The sequence below is a fragment of the Pinus tabuliformis genome, chromosome 9 (genome assembly GCF_031772625.1).
Source record: "Pinus tabuliformis cultivar Carrire ecotype Pingquan chromosome 9, CPIR1, whole genome shotgun sequence".
NCBI classification, from domain to species: domain Eukaryota; kingdom Viridiplantae; phylum Streptophyta; class Pinopsida; order Pinales; family Pinaceae; genus Pinus; species Pinus tabuliformis.
This window is the reverse complement of record NC_142307.1, coordinates 1411719859-1411742821: the sequence shown is the minus strand read 5'-3', so window position 1 is coordinate 1411742821 and position 22963 is coordinate 1411719859.

The window sequence follows — 22963 nt, the reverse complement described above, 5'->3', positions numbered from 1 at the left end:
AAGAGCCATAACAATAGCGGTTCGATGCGCTGAAATGGGCACTGCATGCTACGCCTGCAAGGTGGTGGGGTACGCACCAGTAGAGTTTCAGGGACTGGCGCGAATGCAGAAAGATGATGTACCTACGATTTGGGAAACCTCAATTGTAGATGGAAGCTGGGCATGATGGACGAAATAGCCTACATACCCACCTCTCCAGATGGGTATAAGCGTATGGTACACAACCTACACAAACACACACCGTCCTCACAATAGAAAACAAAAACAACAAGCAGGAGCGGGCAAGACAAGGGCGTGAACAATGAAGTTTGACAAGACCAAGTGTGCCAACAATGATCCATGTAGAAGCCTTTGAAAAGGTGTGCGAAGTGCTGAACACGGTCCACCATGTGAGACGCCCTTACTGGGACTTGCGTGTACTAGCGGTTCTATGGGCTTATAGGACCATGTGCAAAACCCTGACCGCGCAAGCACTTCCAAAGCTGAAGTATGAAGCAGGGGCTGTGATCCCTATGGAGCATGCGAAGCCTAGTTTGCACATAGCAGCATCCGTAGATACGATGGTCCGTGATGCTCAGAATGAAGGAATCACACAACCACGAGAAACATAACACATAAGACTCGAGGAAGAAATCTGACAGGGAAACCTTTGACTTCGCGAACTTGAAAAAGACCGGGTACAACGAAGGGAGAAAAGCACTTTGATGGACGTGGAGGTAAAGAAGCTGGAACACAAAATAAAGGAAGTATTTCTCGTCAAAAAATAGAGGATGGTAAGGCAAGGCGAGTACGATCATACTGACAAGTTAGAAAACGATCGCCGTGAACTATTTAGTCTGCTGCCTTGGCTTGAACCACATATCGCCAAATGTAGTAACCAAGGTAGCGCATTACAAATTGTAGAGTGTACGATGCCGACCACAACAATGGAAGATGGGGATTCTCCGCAAACCATGGTGGAGGATGGGATGGAGCCCCACATGCGTGGTGTGACCACCTGACTAGCGCAAGAAGGATAGTCTTAGCGCACCAGGTAGTTGAAAGGAAGCGCGCGACTATAAACTATTCTACCCGGAAGCTGCATGATATTGGGGATGCGTGTAGAAGCAGAGCGTCACAGGGTCCACGACCGTGCATGGACGGCTGCGCTGCTGCGCAGGTTGGCTGGGAAGTGACCGTTGAGGCCATTATTGATGATGGGATGTGTGCTTTGAGGCCAAATGGAGCGGGCGGAGGGCATTTAAGACGTGAGTTATGGGCAAGATTTGGGAAAATCTGCCCACCAAGAAAGCATTAATGGCCCAAAATTGGGAGGAGCGGTCGAATTCGAATTCGAAAGGTGCTATAAAACACAAAGGGCTAGCTAGCAAACAACACTTCATCATTTGAGAATTGAGCGCTTGAGTAGAGCATTGAGCATTCAGATTCGAGCGATAATTGAGCCCCTAAGTTCGTAAGTGACAGAATACAACCTAGCTACGATGACGACCACTAAGGATGGTTTGGGAATTGAAGAAGTAAGCGCCGGCGAGGCCGGGCATAACCTAATGGTAGAGGATGTTCCAGAAGGTGCTAGGGTTGTGACAGAAATACCAAAATCACCGCGAACACCGAGGCCCAAAAAGGATAAACAGGAAATGGGTCCAGTACGTGTGTCCCTGAGGAATCCGTGTCACAGCAAACTATCCATGGCAGAGAAGGGGAAGCAGTCACAATAGAAACATATGAGGAAGAAGAAGACTTGTAGGCCCTGATCGCCATAGAAGAAGAAGAAGAAGACATGGAGGAGGATATCCAACCGTTATGCTCTGCAATGAAACTATTCGCATATGTACCTTCGCAGAAATGGAAGACTAAAGTGCCGAAGGATCTGGATGAATTCAAGAGTCTGCTCCAGACCCCGCTCCTCCCAGAAGGCATCATGTTTGAAGGCATGCACTTGGGTCGCGCGCCAACCATGAAGTTCAAAGACTGGGACCTCGCTGACCATGAGAAGTTCCCTCATCTGGAGACCGTAAATTTGATGAAGCAGAACATTGTAGGGGTGGTGACAACGCTGAAGCCGCAGAAGTGGATGCGCAGTGTGGAAAAGGCCAGATTGCTGAACTTACTTTGGGTACCACATTTCCACTATGCAACAATCACCATTTTCATCATCAGGCAGCTGCTTTGCCTGGTGCATGATGGGTATCTATGGCTGGATGAGCCTATCCCCATCATGGCTGACCTAATTCTTTGCATCTCTCATCTCCCCTGCAAAGGAAAGCACCTCGCAACCATAGTGGATGGAAAAGGTAGTGATTTGGCCCTTGCAGAAATCATGAAGACAAAATATAAGCTGGAGAAAAAGAAGAGGGGCTATGCTATCTCCAGCATCAAGGACAAAGGGGTCTGCGTATCCACCCAAATCCTGGCTGGAAAAATTACAAGGAAGTGTCGCACTAATGAGGTACCACCACCGGTTGTCACGCTGGCCGAGCAGTGAGTGGAAGGGGTCCAGTTCAACTGGTCCGAATTCCTCTGCGAGGAATTTTTGAAAAACTGTCGCGAAGCCCAGGAGTAGGGTAAAACCTTCCACTACATGTGGTTGTTGTTATCCATAATGCTCATACTAGGGGAACTACCAGAAGACAGTTAATTCCCCAACATTGACAGATACTTACCGGAGGCTGCGAAGTATGCTTCGCTCTGGGTACAAAGGACGTGAAACGAATCCGTGACACCAAAATCTTCTGGCTGCTCATGGACATGAACATTCGGATGTGGATCAACTAGAAGCCATGCTTATCACCCACAGTGTACAATAGTCTGCAGAGTTTTGCAGACTTCAAAGCTGATATGCACAACATTTATATCAGGGCGCGAAAGGATCCGGCGAAGCAGTGGACGAAGCTACCATTTGTAGCCACTGATGACGCAATTTTTACTGTCTTGGAAACATGGCCTCCCAAATGGCACGCCCCAGATTTGGTAGGACTGGAGAAAGTAGTAGCACAGAAGAAAAATGACGATGCCAAACTACGCATCACTCAATTGGTAGAGAAAAGGTGGAAGGAAACCACAATAGCTAAGGAAAGGGCAGTGCGGGAAGCGACACAAAAATTCGTGGAGCAGAAGAAGGCTGCAGAAGCAGCAACAACAACACAGGTAGCAGAGGCGGCAACAACACAGGAAGACAAGGGCCAAGCAACGTCCTCACAAGGGAAGGAGGTAGAGGAAACATAAACAATAGAAGGGAGCGCGGACCTAGGGGCCGCGTCCACATAGTTAAAGCACCCACACATCGCTGACAGAGCAGGACCAAGGAAAAAGATCAAGGCCTCGAAGTTGGCCATTGACTCAATAACCTTAACCGAAGGTGATCTCCATGAAATCGACGAGACGGTCCGTGATGTCACCAATGAAGCACTTTAGGAGTTTATGCAGGAGCACCAGATTGTGTTGGGGGCCCTCAGGGCAGAGCTGTAGGAGTTACAGCTACGCCCCCCTTAGGTGGGTACCCTTTCTACCCACCTCGCAGTAGGATCCTCGGCAGCAGAGCAGATGCTGCATGCAAGGATGGACAATACGATAGTATTACCGGAAGGGGCCATAATTGTAGTGAATGTGACCGATATATTTTTAGTTAGCATCTTGAAAGGACTTGGCCTTAATTTGGTTGCCCTTCCGCGAGAGAAGCTGTATCAGCTACATGATGGGATAACACTGGAGCTGGGTGCCAGGGAGAGCTGCGCGGTCCAATTTCTTGGAGAGCAGAAGATAAACATAGAACAACTCAGCTTGTAGTGCGATGAATTGGTGTCACAAAATAAACATTTGGTGCAGATAGTAGATGACGCTTGCCAACGCGTCCCAGAGCTGGCCATCGAAGCAGATCTACCGGTAGAATTGCAGATCCACAGTTTGGAAACCAGAGTTCAGGTGGCTAGGTAAGAGATGACAAAGGTGTAGCTGGAGCTGAATCTCTAGATCATTGAGCTGCGATTGAAGGCGCAACATTCCACTCCCCCGGAAGTCAAAGAACAACGTGCTAGTGTTATCGCAACAGGGTTGGAAGAAATTGGAGGTGCAGTGTGCGACTGTACTGGCATGTTGGAACAATCACTTGAGGTCCTCATGACTTTGCATGAGGACCCCAACATCCAGTGCCTAGAGGCAGAGGTGCGTGAACTCCAACAATAGTACGATAGTGTCAGAGGAATTGCGCAAACAATAGTCCTCACTCAGTGGCTTGCGATGATGCATCAAGCCAAGGCATTAAATGAGAAGGTGGATGCGTCACACCATAAGGAAGCAATTCTCAAAGCACACGTTCAACCATGGATTGACGAGGCCTTCACGATCACGGTGAATATCGAAGGAAATATCACGCACATACGTGGGATGCATGTGCAGATGCAAGGAAGCACGCCGGACACAAAGGTCTTAGAAGAACGGATGCAACAGGTTCAGTAAGCAGCAACTCAGTGTACTGCGGACATCAACACCATTCGAGAACAGTTGGAGGGACTCCGCACCAAGATCGCCGTGCCGACAGAGTGACTCGAGGGTGAGTCACGATGTTTGTGTTGGGGGCTAGTTGGGCATGGAATCCCCCCATGAAATGTTTTGGGGCTCAAAGCCCAAGTTTTTAGTTGATATTGTTGTAAAGCTCTACAAATTGCAGGCGCAAAATGTATGTTAGAGTCATAGGGCTGTCTGCCCTAGTTTTGAATGTAATGTCAACCTACCCATGGTTCGCGGACCATGGAATTGTATAAATAGAGCGAGGCTCTAAGTTGTAAAGAGATCGAATAGAGAATGGGCATGAAAGGTCTTAGAGATTAAGTTGAAGTGCAAAGTGTGTCTTGAGTCGTAGAGTAGGAAAAGGCTCTGTAGCTGAGTGCGAAGAGGCCTAGTAGAGTCCGCAGCTGAGTTTGTGGACCCCTGCAGCTGAGTGCGCAAGGTGGAGTTGAGTCTGTAATCGGAGAAGAGATTAATAAAGAAAGGTTTTGTTACAAATTCTGTGTATCTTTTCTGAGTTATTACATCTTTTGATATCATTTGTGAATATACTATTTCATTACTATGTGCACTTGTATGAATTGTGAATATTGTTAAGTATAACTGGAAGCATACAAATAAGCTAAGTTAATCAACTAATATCGGATTACTAGTAAGGACTTGAGTAATAACACTGCTCGGTCCCCAAGTAGGGATGCATGAAGGAAGCATCTCAGGCTGCAAGGAACGGGTAAGTGTGCATAGCGACGTGCATGTAGGGTCAAACCATGGACCACTTGAACCCATCAAACATCTCTAGGGTGCGGAAACCTGGTTCTAGCACCCTCCCATACTACTTCAGGTTAGACCTCAGTCCATGCTCCGCAGAATATTGCCGAAAGGGCCAGTAGTACCAAGATTTGTTTGGCTAAATCACCTCCGAACTTGGGTCAGGTCCCAACAAGCCAACAACCCTGCTACATTAAAAATGAGAAATACATGAAAAACGTGATTGCAATCACGTTTTTTCATGTATTTCTCATTTTTCATGTAGCAGGGTCCATTGGAAGTACGCAACATGTTTACCCCTTGGATGATGAATCAAATTTTGCATCCAATGAGTAGTCCCGCTCGAAGTTTGAGTAAAACCTTATGGAGATAAGTTGAAAATACGAGTTGAAAATTAGTTTTATTATTTTATTATTTTTTAAACTTTTTACTTTTTTACTCCAAAAATGGTGAATCATCCCCCATGGTTAGCATCATCATATTGATTCCTATTGGTTTTTATAAAGTTTATTTTGGTTGTACACTTTTCTTAGGAGGCCCATTTTAGACCTCAAAATTACCCTAATGCGCCTCACACACTTATCAATGACCTAGTATATGAAGGGTGTGGGAAATTTGCCTTTAGGAAAAGCTTTATTCAAGTCATGAAAGTCGGTGCAAACACAAATGGTGCCTTGTTTCTTGAGAACGGGAATGGAGCTAGACACCCATGTGGTGTATTCAATAGGATAGATGAAACCAACCTACTTGATCTTATCAATTTAACCTTTGATAGCTTCACGCTTGGAAGGATGTATAGGCCTTTATTTTTGGCGGACGGGTATGGCATCAAACCAAGTATTGATATGATGTTCGACAATAGTGGGATCAAGTCCGAGAATTTCAGAATAAGACCAGGCGAAAACATCATAGAATTATTTGAATAGCTTGGTGTAAGCATCAATTTCTTTCGGGGTGCACTGTGCCCCTAAGACAATGTTTTCTTCAACCCCTGGTTTGTTCAAATTGTTGATTTTATGGCGGGATAAATGTTAGCCATATTGCCTTCTTCAAAAGCATCTGGTGCAGGAATGGGATTTTTGAACCAATCGACTTCACCATGAATGAAGTCTTTGGACCCCACAACATATTGGTCATGGGTCTGGTGTGGAAGGAGGTACGCATGATAGTGCATATCATCCGATGGGTAATTAAGGGTGGTCATAACTTCCATGATGTATTCATTAGAATAGAAGATGGGCGGGTTGGAGGAAGAAAGACCACATGATGGTGAAGAGATACCTGAAGCCTCTTCATGAGAGACAAGGTTCACATACACATTGTCAAAGGTGAGAGACATATGACTAGTAGATGTAATATCTACCAATGTTGAGACCGGTGTGTTCGTCGAAGAAGGTTCAATAGAATCACAAAAGGAGACAGAAATGGAGTTCCCATGTATCGATCTCATGAATAATGACATGCAAAGAATAGTAGCAGAACTATCCGTCATCTCGAAATTAGGGGGAGGGATCACAATGGGTGTTGGAGAGACCTCTTGTTCTGGTGTGGGAGTGGGACCAGAATTCATAGGTAAAGGAGAGGTGGACTTATTACGAGTGGCCTTTAATTTGTGAAGCACTTGCAGTGTGTTACACAAAAATATCGTCACCATGATTATTTGCAGTCAGTATGGGTCTATCATCACTTGTACTGTCCTCCTAAGCAAGTCTCAGACCTCAGCTCTTCAAGTCAAGCTTTGAAAATGAGAGAAAGACATTGAAAATCAACAAAGCTCTAGTTCCACACTTTCTCTCACTGTTGCCTGCGGTCCCGCACCCCCTGTTCACAAAAATGCGTACCTGCCCACTCTCTCCCTAAAGGAGTGGGTGCGGACGCCTGTGAAAGTCAAAAAGGCGCAAGTTTATTCTAAAAACTCACTTTGGGTTAATTCTAGATGATTCTAGAAGGAATTTTGACGTGGATTGGTCGCTCTTAGGTGGTTCATGCATCCCAAAAGAGAAGGAGCTAATCCCTGGATGAGAGGAGCTATCGCTTTGAAGGCGGGCTTTATCCCTTTGAAGGAGGACCAAGTAACTTCCCTCTGTTGCACTATAAATTAAGACATTGGGCTGGTTGCTAGGGAGGTTAGAAGCTGAACATTTTTCAGGGTAAATGCTGGTGGAATTGAGACTTCCTAGTTAAGCTTGAGAGGAGAGATCACATACCTTTTTGGCTTCATTGGGAAGAGAGTGAAACTTGTCAAAGTAGAGGAGAATTCTTGTTGGACCCTGGGAGGAGCTTGTACAACATCAAGGCACAGGTTGTAAAGTTCTTCTTTGATTTGAATTAATACAATCAGATTCATTTTTCTCAACAAATTGTCTTATGTCATTTGTTTCATGAATTCCTTGATCATCATGTTAAGTATGCTTTATGATATTGGCTTTTCAGGTGCTATTAATTTGTTTGCTTGTTTGTGTTTGCAGATTTGCAACAAGGGAGCTCATTTGGATCAAAGGAGCGAGGTTTCCACGAACTTGCATTGGACCCAAGGTAGGCCTAAACACTTGTTTGCCTTTGTTTATAAATGCATATTTAGAGAAATATAGTTTTTGATTGGATTTCTTGTCACTAGATATCGTTAGATTCTAGGAAGGTCTATCTTGTCCGCAAGATCGACTCATTCCGTGTGACAAAATGGTGACTCCGCTAGGGACTTGATTTTTTCCTTGTTTTTACTTTGATTTGAGAAACTGTGTTTTTGTTTCTGTTTTTGGCTTGTTGTGTGTGGAATTGGGTAGATTTAGTAGATCTAGGATTATTTTTTGTTTTTCATAACTTTGGGAGAGGACCGCACCCTCGGCTTGGGACAGTGCGGACCTATCCACACTTTTGCTTTTAGCACATAGCGGTACCGCACCTGTGTTAACTGTGGGCCTGTGGACCCTGTCAAAATTTTGGAAAACCTAAAATTTTCTCTGTTAGTCAGCTTAGTTTTTGTTTAGATGTTATTATCCCCTACCCGGACCTGCATATAACTTGTCAGAAGCTTTTCTTAGGTTAATTCCATTAGTGTTAGGGTTTTAGGTGAAATTCCTAGAAGTTTTGATTGTTGGGTTTGGTTTTCAGTTTGGTCTTGTAGTAGCTCTGAGCTTAGAAGCTGTAGAAACCTCAGATCACCTTGGTTTTTACTAGCCTTCTTATGAGTTTGACCATTTGCAAAATATACCTTTTTTGAGGAATCCACCTTGTGTTTTCTCTTTACGAAACTTCGAAAAAGCTTGTGTCAAAAGTTTGGATTTCATTTTTAGAAAAGAAAACAAAAATTGGCTGTTTTTTGACTGGTTTGTGATTCTGGACAAATTAGTCCTTAGTTTGCTTGTAGCTAAGTAAAACATCCCTGAAAAAGACATCTCGTAAGCTTTGACTTCAAATAGTTTTTTATAGTTTATAGATCTCAAGATTAGTTAGTTCCATAGTTTTGAGTGTTTTATAAAAAATAAAAAAAATCTCTTTTGGAAAAAGTTTGTTTTTGTAGTGGTTGAGTGTTTTGAAAGAAAAGGGAAATTTTTGTGAAAATAACTAGTTGTCTCGTTTTGAGTGCATTGGAAAAGACAAAAAACTCTTCTTTTAATTTTTTTGTTAAGAAAGATTTGTGTTTACAAGTATTTGCATTCTCAAACTCTTTCCTAGCTAGAAGTTCATTGAAGGGAAAAGATTGCTTAATCATCTTAAGTGCATTTTTTTTAGTGATTTCGAGTCGAGTCTTCACACCACGAGTTTCATCTCCGCACCTCTTGACTTAAACAAAAACCAATAAAAATAACGCTTAACGTAAAATCTATCTAGTAATATTTTTATTCTAGGGCTCTGATACACCAATATAGCTTAGGCTATTGTCTTGGAGTAGGGAGTAATTAACTCTCCAAGACAGTAAAACAAACAAGTAGCTGTATCTTGCGGTAGGAGAGAAATCCAATTGTTGCATTTATGCTCTGGGAAAGCTCCTCTTAAAGGAGAAGCACAAGATCGTGTCCGAACTAGTGTGGGAATCAATCCTTCCTCATTGGGAACGACGCCAGATATTCACGTATTAAAAACAATAAACCTCGGATTAACCATGGTCGAGGAGCCTGGGGTCACTTGTTGGTAAACCTTGGATTATGTCAAGGAGCCTTCAAGGGGATTGAGCTTGTTACTCTGCCCTTGCGTGCGTATCGAATCATAGACTGTTCCCCTAGGTATATTTGTTTATGTTGGTAACCTTAGTGACCATATTCTATAGGATTCTTCCTAAGGTGACAGTGGTGGGAATATCCCACTGTACCTGGAGCAGACGTCGGCTAGACTGACTTGGATTTTCTGGAGGTTTCTCTTCACTCGAGATGGTTTAGTGGAGGAACTTGTGCCAATCTATTTATTAAGTAGGTTGCCGGGGTAACTGTTCCAACCGCCATTTCTGTATTGAACTCTGCGACATTGGGCTTCATCACCAACTAGTGTTTTCAGTACGGAAAGTTACTATTTGTGTGTGTTTGATCTCCTAGATTCTTTAGGCGTGTGATTCAAAAAATTTTGGTTCTTTAGAGGCTTTAGGTGGTTTTCATTGAGATTTTACTTTGTTTGCGTGTGAAGTAGTTAAACTTTTTTAATCGTGGTTGAATTACCGAGGAAGTTCCGTAGACTTCGGGGCCAACCTCCTGAGTTTTCACCAAGCCAACCTGAAGGGTTGAGAGCCCTCATAACTCCTAGAGACAGTAGAGTTGGGTCACCTGAAGAAGGAGAGTCTTCTTTGGTGGTACATCCTGATTTTCAAGCTTTAGTAGCAGATTATAATCCACAATCAGTGTCTATTTCCGAAGTTACTGGTAGCTTTTCATCTACTAGTGATATAGGTGAGGAACCTGAAATATCTGAACCTGAAAGTGAATTTGCTGCTACTCCAACATCGGGGTTTACCTCTCCATCTTCTAGTGGTCCTGGTTCACCTAGGGTAGAAAGAATAATTACCCAAAATCTTCCTTCTGGACTTATAGCTATCGAAGAACTTGCTACTCCGGAAGAAGAAGTAGGCATCCCTATCCTTGAAAATCAACCTGCTATTGAACTAAGGGAGCGTGAATCAATTTTTTACAGTCCACCTAGGAGCAGTGCTTGGTATCTTTCATTGACTAATTTTTTGGAAAACCCAGGGCTAAGTTTTTCACCACCTCATGTTCCTTATCACCCAACACCTAGAGGTTACTATCCTCTGTTAAATATGTCAAGACAGTCGTCCATGTTTACTCAATCGCCAGAATCCTTTTTGTACGGCGGTCCTTCTGTTGCCTCTGTGTATCAGTCACTTTCTGGTACTTTTGCAGGAGCATCTCCTCAATCCATTGAACAAGGGTTATTAGCTAGAAACAATGGTACTAAGCCATTAAGTGTAGAAGATATTCTCATGATGTCAGGCACTATTCCTAATCCTCAACCTCAAGGTGGCCAGTTACCACCTGGGGGGCAGCCTCAAAATCCTCAATTATTGCCTAGGGGGCAACCTCAAGGTACCCAATTTGTGCCTGGGGGGCAACCTCAAGGACAGTACATACCTACGGGACAGTACGTTCCTCAAGGTCAACCCCAGACTCAATATGTACCTCAAGGTCAACCCCAGTATCAATATGTACCTCAAGGTCAACCCTAGTATCAGTACATGCCTCAAGGGTATCAACCCCAAGGTCAGTACTCAAACCAAGGTTTCCAACCACCCTCCGGTCAAACATATGTTCAAGGAACGGGAAATGTACCTTTGAATTATCAACCCTACCCTCAACCCGGTTATGGTCCTCAATATTCTCAACCTGTTATGGGTCCGTACCCTGGAATGAATTTAGTGTGGGATCCATCGCAAACTCAACAGGTCTTGCAACCGAATGTACAGTTGTCATCTGGTGGGCTCCAGTATTGTAGCAATAATGCTACAACCCCTGGAGCTTCCTTCTTTATTTTTATCAACCCGGTAGTTCGTAACAAACTTGGAAGTGACGGTGCTGTATGCACAAGTATTAGCTCTTGCCGCAGCTGTCACTTGGTCAGCTAGCACAAGTCCGCTAGGGGCTCAAGCCAACTTCTATGAGCTCTTAGAAGAAGATTTTTAACTAATGGACGAAAGCTAATCTCAAAAGAAGCTAATCTATTTGCAGAAAGGAACTGAAAGCCAACAAGAAACGCAAACCCTAGCAAACCCTAATTCTACCAGCTAGTCTTACTGATGCAGAGATGGGAATGCAAACTACTGCAAGAGATGCCATTACTTCTATGAAGGTGAAATGCATGTGTCTAGACTACCTCTATTTGAAGAAAACATCTTTTTGTATTTTTGTTTCAATTATTAGAATTATCATGCATGTGCTTTTTAACTAGCTTTTTACTGTGCAGAGGTGGATCAAGGAGGAGGAAGGCTTGAAAAAGGTTGGGAAAGTTCATAGAGGGTCTAAGGGGTCCCTAACACCCTTCCAGAGAGTTTCACAAAGTTTGGCTACCAAGAGACCGCGTTTATGAGCTTCTACAGGAAGTCTGCAGGGGTTCTACAGGATGTTTCAGAATTTCTACAGGATGTTCAGTAATTCCTACAGGATGTTCTACAATCGGATTTTGGGTGATGGGTGAGTGGAAGAGGCTGCATGGGTGGATAGGGAGGTAGGAGAGGGGTTTGTAATGAATTAGTGACAGAGAGATGAGATGATGAGGGGGTGTGCTAAGCTAGTTTGTCTAAAGGAGGGTAGAGGGAATGGAAGGCCGAAAAGGGAGGATAACGTGGGCGGTAAAGTAGCTGCGAGACAAGGAGTCTAATTGGGAGATGAGTAGTTGGCCTGGGCAAGGCTTAGAAGGATGAGAGGGTGAGGGAGTAGCACTGCACAGTGTAAACTGAACCAAATCGTCCACGTCCTGCACATAATCAAAACATTCTTAACTGTTAATGGAACCAATGAACAACAACGTTATTTCTAAGGAAAACCATGTATGGTACTGAAGCAAAGAAACATTCCAAGAAGTCTGAACGCATGGATAACTTCTACAAATGAAAATATTGCACCACAGATTGCATGTATTCGTAAACTAATGTTTTTGGTGGGTAGAACTGTCTGCAATTCCAGCCCCTAGAAAGAGGTGAAAATGAGTGTGCAAGCAACCCTTTTCTGGAACTTTTATCAACTCCAATCTCTTCACTTTATTCTAAACAGCTGAAGCAACTCTATCTTCTAACAATGACCTACTTAACCACACCAAGAAATCTAACTCACCAAACTGCGTTTCAAATGCATGTAAATAAAACCATAATGCTGAAAGAAAAGATAACAATACAGAATAAGGAGGCCTTAGGCTCTCAGGTTGGGCCCAACCCTGAGAGCTATGGCTCCTTTAAAAGCTCAGAACTGAGATCAAATCTGACTGCTTTCCATTAAAAAATAATAATCATAAGTCAAAGAGCATGCCAATAATGGCTACAAAAGAGCAAAACTAAGCTAGCAGCTCGTAGTGCAGGATGTGCAACAATGTTTCAAAAGTCCTTTTCGAAGGCTAAAGCCTTATCATTTATACATCACGAGGCCCCAAGCTGGCCTCCTAAATCAGTGGGACTTGGCTGACCAAACTAGGAGTTAATTGCTACTTCCTCAAAATCCGTTTGGCTGTCTTCTAATCCGGTTGTGGTGGCTGTTGGAGCTCGGAGTTGGGGGTGAAGATCCCAAGGAAGGCCATTTAATGCTGTGGACAACCCTCCTACGAATCCTCAACCCCATCTTGGCTGTCTCCTGGTCCTTATCTGCTCAGTTTTGTTCCAATCATGTGTCAAAAAACCTGAAATGAGCACGTGTTAGCCACCTAGGAATAGTGACTGCCCTTATTCGTACAAATGACATAAACATACTAAAAAATGATGCATAAGTTATGAAAAATGAAGGATTGAGCAAAGGTAGTTAGGCCAAATGAGCCCAAAATGTTACCAAATTTTGGGCTCATCATCATCTCAAACTGGACAACCCTTAGTTTTTGGCTCACCCCAGCAACATGTCCAGTCTACTATTCAAACTTCTGTACCTTCGGTAGTTTCTCAGCCTGGGCCTAGTACACCTCGTACTCCACCTCAAGCGGCTGCCACAACTGCTGCAACATCTGTTCAATCTACCCCACCTACTTCTGGAGTATTGACAGCTCCGGCTTCTACTATTCCTGTATCTACTCCTCAGACATCTTTACCTCAGTCTGGATTCACAATTCAGACTTCAGTTCAGATGCCTGTAGGACAACCTGGTTCAAGTACGGTTGTCACAAGTCAACCACAATTTACTTATCAACCGTACCAGGGACAGTACCAATTTGGTCCTGCTGTGAAGCAGCCAGTCTATCAGTATCAACCGTACCCTGGGTATACATATCAACAACCTCAACAACCCCAGTACGGTCCGGTTAATCCTGGTTTTCCCGGAGGATACAATATCCCAAATGCAATTCCTATTCCTAGTTATCCTGGATATCCTCCTCTTGGGGCTGGTCTCATGACCCAGAGTTTTAGGGACCCTAATCGTCAGTTACCGTTTATCGCAACTTTGGACTTGCCTGACTTGTCGCGCCTAACGAACGATCCCATTAACTATCTTCCATTTTGGCCGCCAATGCCGAATAAGTTGCCTAGTGATATTCCTAATTTTGAAGGCAAATCAGGAGAGGACCTGTCGAACCATGTGATGACTTATCACCTCTGGTGTGTGTCTAACTCCATTTCAGATGATTCAATCCATCTAAGGCTTTTCCAATGCACTCTAATTGGTCTTGTGGCCAAGTGGTACATTGAGTTACCGCGAACAACTTTTTATAACTTCAGTCAGTTAGCTACCTCGTTTTTAACTCATTTTCAGTTTCCAGTTAGATATGACAATGGAACGGAATTACTAACTTCATTAAAGCAGTTGATGTCCACTTACATTTCAGATCACATTCATGAATGGAGACGTCGATTGTGTTAAGTGAAGGTTTTTATTCCAGATCAGATCTTAGCTGAATGGTTTGTAAAATCTTTATTGCCAAAGATCATTGAGGATGTAGCTAAGGCCAGAGTCGTTACTGAGGAGCAAGTAATTTCTCAAGCACAATACCTTGACTTGGTTTATACTCAGTCAGGTACGTTACACGAGAAAATCCCCGATCTTCCTAAGCAAAATCAAATCGCTGCAGCTCCTTCAAGGTCTCATGCCGCTGATGGTATGATTGGTACGGTTAACACCAAAATTAAGAAGAAGTCTTGCAAGAATTCTTCTCCTATCATAACCTTGCCAGATTCCCCGACAGGAAATTCTTCCGCGGAGATTTCCGCCGATATCCACGTTGTAGAGTCATCTACAGCCAAATCAAAATCCAGTGGTAAGAAGAAAGGGAAGAAGAAAAATAAAACGGATAAAAATTCAAAAGAGAAACCAGAAAAAGCAGAATCAAATGATGAGAAACGCAAACCTCGTTATCCTTGTCTCATTTGTGATGAAGAGCATTTTACAAGAGACTGCCCTCATCGTGCAGAGGTTGCGAAGATTGCCAAAGGTTCCCAAACGCCTGTTGTTTTGAAGGATCCTTTTCCAAGTCAAGACAGTAAGATGATAGGTTCTTCCTCGAATGCCAATGAAGAACCCATACTGATGATGTCCCATGTTAGGATTGCGACTCGATCGCATGATTATGGTAGTAAAAGTCCTGTTGATGGTAAAGAAGCAGAATCTTCTCATTCTAACCCATCAACCTCAGCTCCTGGTTCCGATCCACTGCAGATCGAGAAACCTAATCCAGACTTAGTAATCAAACCGCCCGCCAAGGGTATACTTCGAAAGTCAGCTTTCAATCCACATGTGAGAACGGCTCAGAACTATAACATTGTTAAGGATTTAGCTGTTTCACCTTCATCAATGTCGGCTTTGGAAGTGCTGCAATCATGTCCAGCACAGCGTAAATTACTTTTGTCGGCTATAGAAGCTGTTGACGTTCAGGACTTGAACCTAATAATTTTCGATCTAGGAAATAGTACACCGTGCTTACCTCATCAAATGGCTTTCCAGATCCTAGTGATAGTAAAAAATAGGCCTATTCATAGGACTGTGATTGATGAGGGAGCCTCAACGTGTATTATGTCAATACAGTGTTGGAGATCGCTTGGTTCTCCTTCACTAAATCAATCCCCGACGATTCTAAAGACCTTTGATGGCCGCGGGTTTCATCCTTTTGGCATTCTACAGGATTTACCTATAGGGGTTGAAGGAAAAACTGTTAATCTAGATGTGGAGGTGGTTGATGCCCCTCTAGATTACAACCTTCTCTTGGGTCGTAGTTGGTCTTACGCTATGACAGCTGTCGTTTCTTCAGTCTTTCGGGTTATAAAGTTTCCTCATAATGGAAAGATCGTAACAATAGACCAGCTGGCTTACTTTTCATCCGAGCCAGCCTCTTCTGAAAGCATTCAGCATGTCGGTAAAACGACTATCCCATATAAGGATGTTGGAGTAGGACTAGTTAAAGATGTCGGTTTACTGGGAACTTTTCCTTTTCCTCCGATCAACGCATCGTCTTCTTTTGCAACCATTCATATGATTTCGTCAGACACCATTGTTTATGATGATCCTTGGATCGTACCCTCTGAATCTGAGATAGACTCATTTGGTGATGTTATGCCTTTGAGTCCATATGAAATTGCGTATGAGGCCGTGCAATCATTTTCCGACCCATCTTCAACCAAAATTGACTTAATGAATGTGGTCCGTGAGGAATCACTTTTCACATCAAGCTCAGATGCAACAACGTTTTCGGAACTTATTCACTCTGATGAGAAAATTCGTGAAATCCTATGTGTAGATGATTTACCATGGGAAGATCTCCATCACAGATCTTCGTTCTTACCCGAGAATGATATTCACATGTGGAGAAATTGGCATTGGCAGCTGTTCAAGCTGTCCAACGTTTTCGTCACTACATTTTACTACGTAAAACTACAATAATTTCTGATTGCAACCCTATGATCTACATTTTGACTAAGAAATTTCTAGGGGGCAAGTACTCCAAATGGATTGTGATCCTATAGGAGTTCGACTTGGAATTTAAAAAATATAAGTCTAAGAAATCTTTAGTTTTTGCGAAGTTAATGTGTGACTTCCCGCGTGCTGACACAGAAACTATGGCGGAGGAGCCCATTGCGGACGAACCCTTGTTTCTAATCAGCACTTTAGATCTGTGGTATGGGGATATCATCTTTTATCTCCAGACCCAATCCTTTCGGCCAGAAATTTCAAGGTCAGAACGTCGAAAAATACGATTCCAATCCCAACAATTCCGAATTATTGGAGATACTCTTTATCGCCGTGGGGCGGACTCTGTTTTTCGACGTTCTTTAACTCACGAGGAAGTTGAAAGGGTTCTAAATGATTGTCACTCTGGAGCGTGTGGCGGTCATATGTCTGGGTATGCCACAACCCAAAAGATATTGCGCGCTGGCTACTTCTGGCCGTCTTTGTTTAAAGATTGTATTAATGTGGTCCGAAAATACCACAACTGCCAAATTTTTGATCGAAAGATGCGCGCTCCACCTGCTCCTCTCCACCCTATAATTTCCGTTGGTCCTTTTTCCAAATGGGGTATAGATTTTATTACATGTAACCCTCACTTGGCCGGGGGGGCATGCGTATATCATCCTTGCAGTAGATTATTTTACGAAGTGGGCTGAGGCGATGCCTACATTTGAGGCAGACGGCAAAACAACTGCAATTTTCATGTTCAATCATATAATTTCTAGGTTTGGTGTTCCACAAGCGATTATCACTAATCATGGGCATCATTTTCAAAACGTTATGATGACTGAACTTACAGGCCAGCTTGGCTTGCGTCACGATAGTTCAACTCCTTATTATCCACAAGCTAATGGTCTGGTTGAATTCATAAACAAAGTTTTAGTCATCATGATCCAAAAAATCATTGGGGTTCATCAGTCGAATTGGCATAACATGCTATTTTCAGTGCTTTGGGCGTATCGAACCTCAGTAAAAACGTCAATAGGGTTCACTCCTTTCCAACTAGTTTATGGTGTGGAAGTTGTGTTACCCATTGAATGCGAAATCCTGTCATTGCAAATGGTCATCGAGTTACTTCAAGCCACTTTCGAAGAGGAAAAACGTTTGTTATACTTGGCTCAATTAGATGAGAATCAATGTGATGCTGCATTGGTGATCGAAACTCACGCAAAACGTATTAAAGCTCAGTATGATCGAAATGTGACCCGTCGAATTTTTCGGAAGGAGACCTAGTCTTATTATACGATCAAGCTAATGATAAATTAGGCGCTGGAAAATTCGTTCCTATGTGGCATGGTCCCTATGTTGTCAAGCGAAAGCTAGCAAAAGGGGCCTATGAATTGGTAGACTTTGACGGGGACTCTTTAGGTAAACCCAGAAATGGTCTTTACCTGAAGAGGTATTATGCTTAACGAATGGGTATGGAGATTTTTAGTTAGGATAATTTTCTTTCTAGCTGGTGTGTTTTAGTTTAAAAAGTGTGCTTAGCTTAGAGAGTGTTTTTCATCATTATTCATGCTTATCTTGGTTTTACTCTTGATATTGCAGATGTCGATGCCTCTCCAAACATACATTGGTTTCGCTGATGGTGCTTGTCGTAATACACGGAACGTTTCTTCCACAGCTTGGGTTATCTATTCGCCCTCTGACAAGTTGGTATCTATGCATGGGGTAAGCCTCGGTCAAACAACGAACAACATTGCCGAGTATAGTGCAGTGATTGAGTTATTATCTGAATCTATTTCATTTGGGATTCGGAGTTTGATAGTGACATTAGATTCTGAACTCGTTGTATTACAACTTAATAGGGTGTATGCCATTAGAAATCCAGTGTTATTGAGATTATTTTTGAGAGTGCATCTCTTGGAACGTGAATTTGATTATATTGAATATCAGCGTATTCCAAGATCTTTAAATACATTAGCAGATGCAATTTCTTCTCGAACATTAAGTAGACATTTGCAATAATCATACATGTAAATTTAAAAGCATTCCATAACATGATTTACAAGATAAGCCGGTAATAGTGATATATATAGGAGTGTGTCAAAATATACATCGTCCTCGATCATAGGTTGAAAAACACCTTATGATTGGCAAAAATGATAAGTACAAAAAGCAAAAATTTCATATGTGTCTACAATAGGCGATCATCCTATCACTGGTGATGATCTCGATAAGAAACCACTGTATGGGCCACCTTACAAAGGAACCTCCTAAAAGGTCCAGGGACCCCAATCACATAGCGCTGTAGTCGACGAGAAATGTCATCTATGCCGGTCTCTGGAATGTCCCTTGTCAAGCGCTCTAGATGACTCTCCAACTCGGCCAAGGTCTTTGTTGATTCGTCCTATGGGGCTGGCGCCGCTGTAGTTGGTTGTTTCCTCTCGTAAGGCCGGAGAGCGGCTGGTCGCTGTAGACCCACATCTGCATTGAAAATTTTACTATCAGTTTTGGGACGACATAAAAACAATTTTTTTTTTTAAATAGGAAAATGTTGAAAATGATTTTACCTGAATCATCCCATTGCTCTCCTGGTGGAAGAGCCATTTCTGGGTCACCGCGAAAATCTACCCCAGCGTAAGGGAAGTCCTGAATAGCAAAAACCTGCTTTTCCAACCAATGGAAATACTCAGGTTTGAATCGAATGACCTCTGTCCCCTCATCTGGATGACGGGCCATAACTGCAGCCCATCACATCAGTTTGGGCTCTCAAGGAAGCCCAGCTCCAACAGTAAGGTGCTGTGGGACCAACATTGGGACCCTCTCCAGACCAAAACTCACAACCAAAGCCCCATAACCAAAGGTCTTCAGTTGTCCGTTCTTGGCTCTGGTCAGTTGGCCTTTTACATTATCCAACACAGCATCGCACCAGTTGAAGATGGTGCCTCGAAAGCAGTCAATTGCCATCCGCATCTGGGATCCGATGGCAATATGTAGTGCGGCACTCCCGCAAAGTCAGGTGACAGTAAACGCGATCTCCATGAGTTCAGGACGGGATATGGTTTTAATGTCTATCCCTTTGTCTCTAGCCTGGTTGTTGTAGAACTCTAGCCGGAGGCTATCGACAGACTGGCCACCTGGCCTAGTCCCGAATAGAGTCAAGTCTTCGCCTCTCTCAGGAAAACCAGTCAAAAAGTATATATCTGTCGGCTCAATTTCGAGCTGGTGGCCACCAATGAAGAAACACTGGTCTTGTATGCTCCACTTGTCTACCAGCCACTGCAAGAAGTCCACCTGGGCCCTCATGCTAGGTATGGCCCAGAATTTGTACAAGCCGCATGCCTTCAATGCATCGATCAAAGGTTGGTGATTCAACGTGGCAAGATCCATGTCCTCATGCTCCCGTTCTTGCCAATCAAGCATGATCTACACTCTACATCCAACAAAAAAGCAAATTAGAATGCAAGAAATTAAGTTATTTGGGTCAATTTTGATTGGGTTAAAAACCCTTGCTGCGGGGTCCGTACCCTCTCTATTAGAGACAATGCGTGGGTCCGCATCTTCCTTCATGGAAGGTGCGGACCCCTGACTTTTTCCCCGTTGATAAAAATTCGGGGTTCGCAGGCTGCCAGTGTTATGCCTGCGGGACCCCGCGCGCGGGTTTCTAGCCTAAAAACCATCTAAAAAATGAAATAAAACCCTAAAAAACAAATTGAAACGGTTGAAATTGAAGAGTAGGATGATGTGGATTACCTGGAGGAGACGACATTCGATTCTGACGGATGGATTTTCCCCAATCTTCACGGGAAGTTTCTGAACAAAAGCACTATTTTCTCACCCAAATCTTCAACTGTAAAAATGAATTGATGAAAGCCCTTTTTATAGTTTTTTGAATAAATGAATTGTAAATTTGTTTATGTTTCACTTTAGAAAGGTAAGTTTTGCAGCATTTTTATCTATCTCAAACAGGTATGAGTAATGTTGCAATTTTTGTTCAGGATAACGGATTGTTCAGGCGAAATCGATCATTTTCGACGAAAAAACATTTAAAGTTACCTTTAAGCTCTTTTCTGACTCCTAAAACATGAAAAGATCGCCGAGTTTTTCTTTTTAAACTCGTTAAAACGGAACTAAAAATATGGTCCACTTACAGCTCTTTTTCTGACCGTAAAAACATGAAAAGATTGTCGGATTTTTGTCGTTTCAAATTCGATATTGGTTATAAAACGACGTGTCGTTGATCGCTTTTTTACTTTTTCGGATCATGGGCACTAATTACGAAAGTGGTTCTCTCAAGTATTATTTTATACTTTTTCAGGCTTGGGAGACACAAATTTACGAAAAAGGTCAACCCTGAAGTCTTCTTAAGTTTTTTCAGACTCTCTAAAATTGAAAAACGCCGAGTTTCTCCTATACTAGACTCGTTAAAATTCCACTGTAAAGGACCTGTTCAATTAAAAAGAGGAACAAACCATTCCTTCTTAGGGTTCAAATTTAAACTAAGTTGGATTCATCCAAAGGATGAGCTTAAAATCAAGCAAATGTTATCCTCCTCAAGCTTGTCAAAAATAAAGAGGTACTTGCCAGAAATGGTGGGGGAAAAGAGAGAAAAATGAGCCTGTTTGTCATACTTTGTAACCACTCTTGAACACGACACTTTTATTCACCTGGGTTGGGAAATCCTTTGCCTAACAGTTGATCAAACCACATTGAAAGTCTTCAGCCAGTTTCTGGGTATTAACTTTGGGTCAATTGTCACCAAACCATCTGTTGTGTCGTTTTGTGTTCAAGAGGTCAGTGCCAATAAGCCATTCATCTGCAAAATATCTTTCATCCATCTTGACCATCCCTGAGTCAGTCCTTGCAACTAAATTTCTTCAACTTGATCTATGATTTCGTGTTGTGGGCTTGCCTACGACGGATCGCTTTCTATCGAATTTAGCTCATTATCTAGAAATATTATCTAGAAATTGTCAGTACCTTGGGATCTGCATGCCTCAATGGCAGGTTTCTCGCCTTTGACGATAGGTTGCATCATTGACCTTCGATCAAAGGATTCCGTGACATGTTCGACATCAACACATCTATTCACATCTCATGGATTGTACTGGGTACTTTGAGAGCCATTGACATCGCTGGTGGTTTCTCTCACACTTGTTAACAGTTTACATCATTGACTGGGAATCAAGTGGTTTCTACCATGTTCAACTTCAAAACATTCATTCACATGGATAAAATCGTACTGTTTCGGGAAGTAGAAATGAAGACCTTGGATCTAGTTTCTGTAATCCAGGCTGTGAGGAATTTTGTATTCATTATATTGTGGACTATTCATAAACAGATGGCTGCGTCCATACTGTGTCTACATGTGTCTATACTTGTTATGTATTACAAGATCATTCCTATATCAGAGCAGTAGTTAGTTTTCTAAGTCAGTTTTGATCTGAGTATGGGAATGCCTACCTCAGCGATGATATGATCTCATATATATATCTTGCATTGAATGTTTTTACATGTTCCGACTGGGCTCTCCACAAGATGATCCTCGAAATGATAAAGTACTTCACTCTTCCTAAATGATAAATGAAATCCTCATCTACTACAGACTTCGCACTTTAGGGGGCAATCTGTTACACAAAAATATCGTCACCATGATTATTTGCAGTCAGTATGGGTCTATCATCACTTGTACTGTAAGCAAGTCTCAGACCTCAGCTCTTCAAGTCAAGCTTTGAAAATGAGAGAAAGACATTGAAAATCAACAAAGCTCTGGTTCCACACTTTCTCTCACTGTTGCCTGCGGTCCCGCACCCCCTGTTCACAAAAACTGTGGACCTGCCCACTTTGTCCCTAAAGGAGTGGGTGCGGGCCCCTATGAAAGTAAAAAAGGCACAAGTTTATTCTAAAAAACTCACTTTGGGTTAATTCTAGATGATTCTAGAAGGAATTTTGACGTGGATTGGTCGCTCTTAGGTGGTTCATGCATCCCAAAAGAGAAGGAGCTAATCCCTTGATGAGAGGAGCTATCCTTTTGAGGGAGGGCTTTATCCCTTTGAAGGAGGACCTAGTAACTTCCCTCCATTGCACTATAAATTAAGGCATTGGGCTGGTTGCTAGGGATGTTAGAAGCTGAACATTTTTCAGGGTAAATGCTGGTGGAATTGAGACTTCCTAGTTAAGCTTGAGAGGAGAGATCACATACCTTTTTGGCTTCATTGGGAAGAGAGTGAAACTTGTCAAAGTAGAGGAGAATTCTTGTTGGACCCTAGGAGGAGCTTGTACAGCATCAAGGCACAGGTTGTAAAGTTCTTCTTTGATTTGAATTAATACAATCAGATTCATTTTTCTCAACAAATTGTCCTATGTCATTTGTTTCATGAATTCCTTGATCATCATGTTAAGTATGCTTTATGATATTGGCTTTTCAGGTGCTATTTAATTTGTTTGCTTGTTTGTGTTTGCAGATTCGCAACAAGGGAGCTCATTTGGATCAAAGGAGCGAGGCTTCCACGAACTTGCATTGGACCCAAGGTAGGCCTAAACACTTTTTGCCTTTGTTTATAAATGCATATTTAGAGAAAGATAGTTTTTTATTGGCTTGCTTGTCACTAGATATCGTTAGATTCTAGGAAGGTCTATCTTGTCCGCAAGATCGACTCATTCCGTGTGACACAATGTATCAC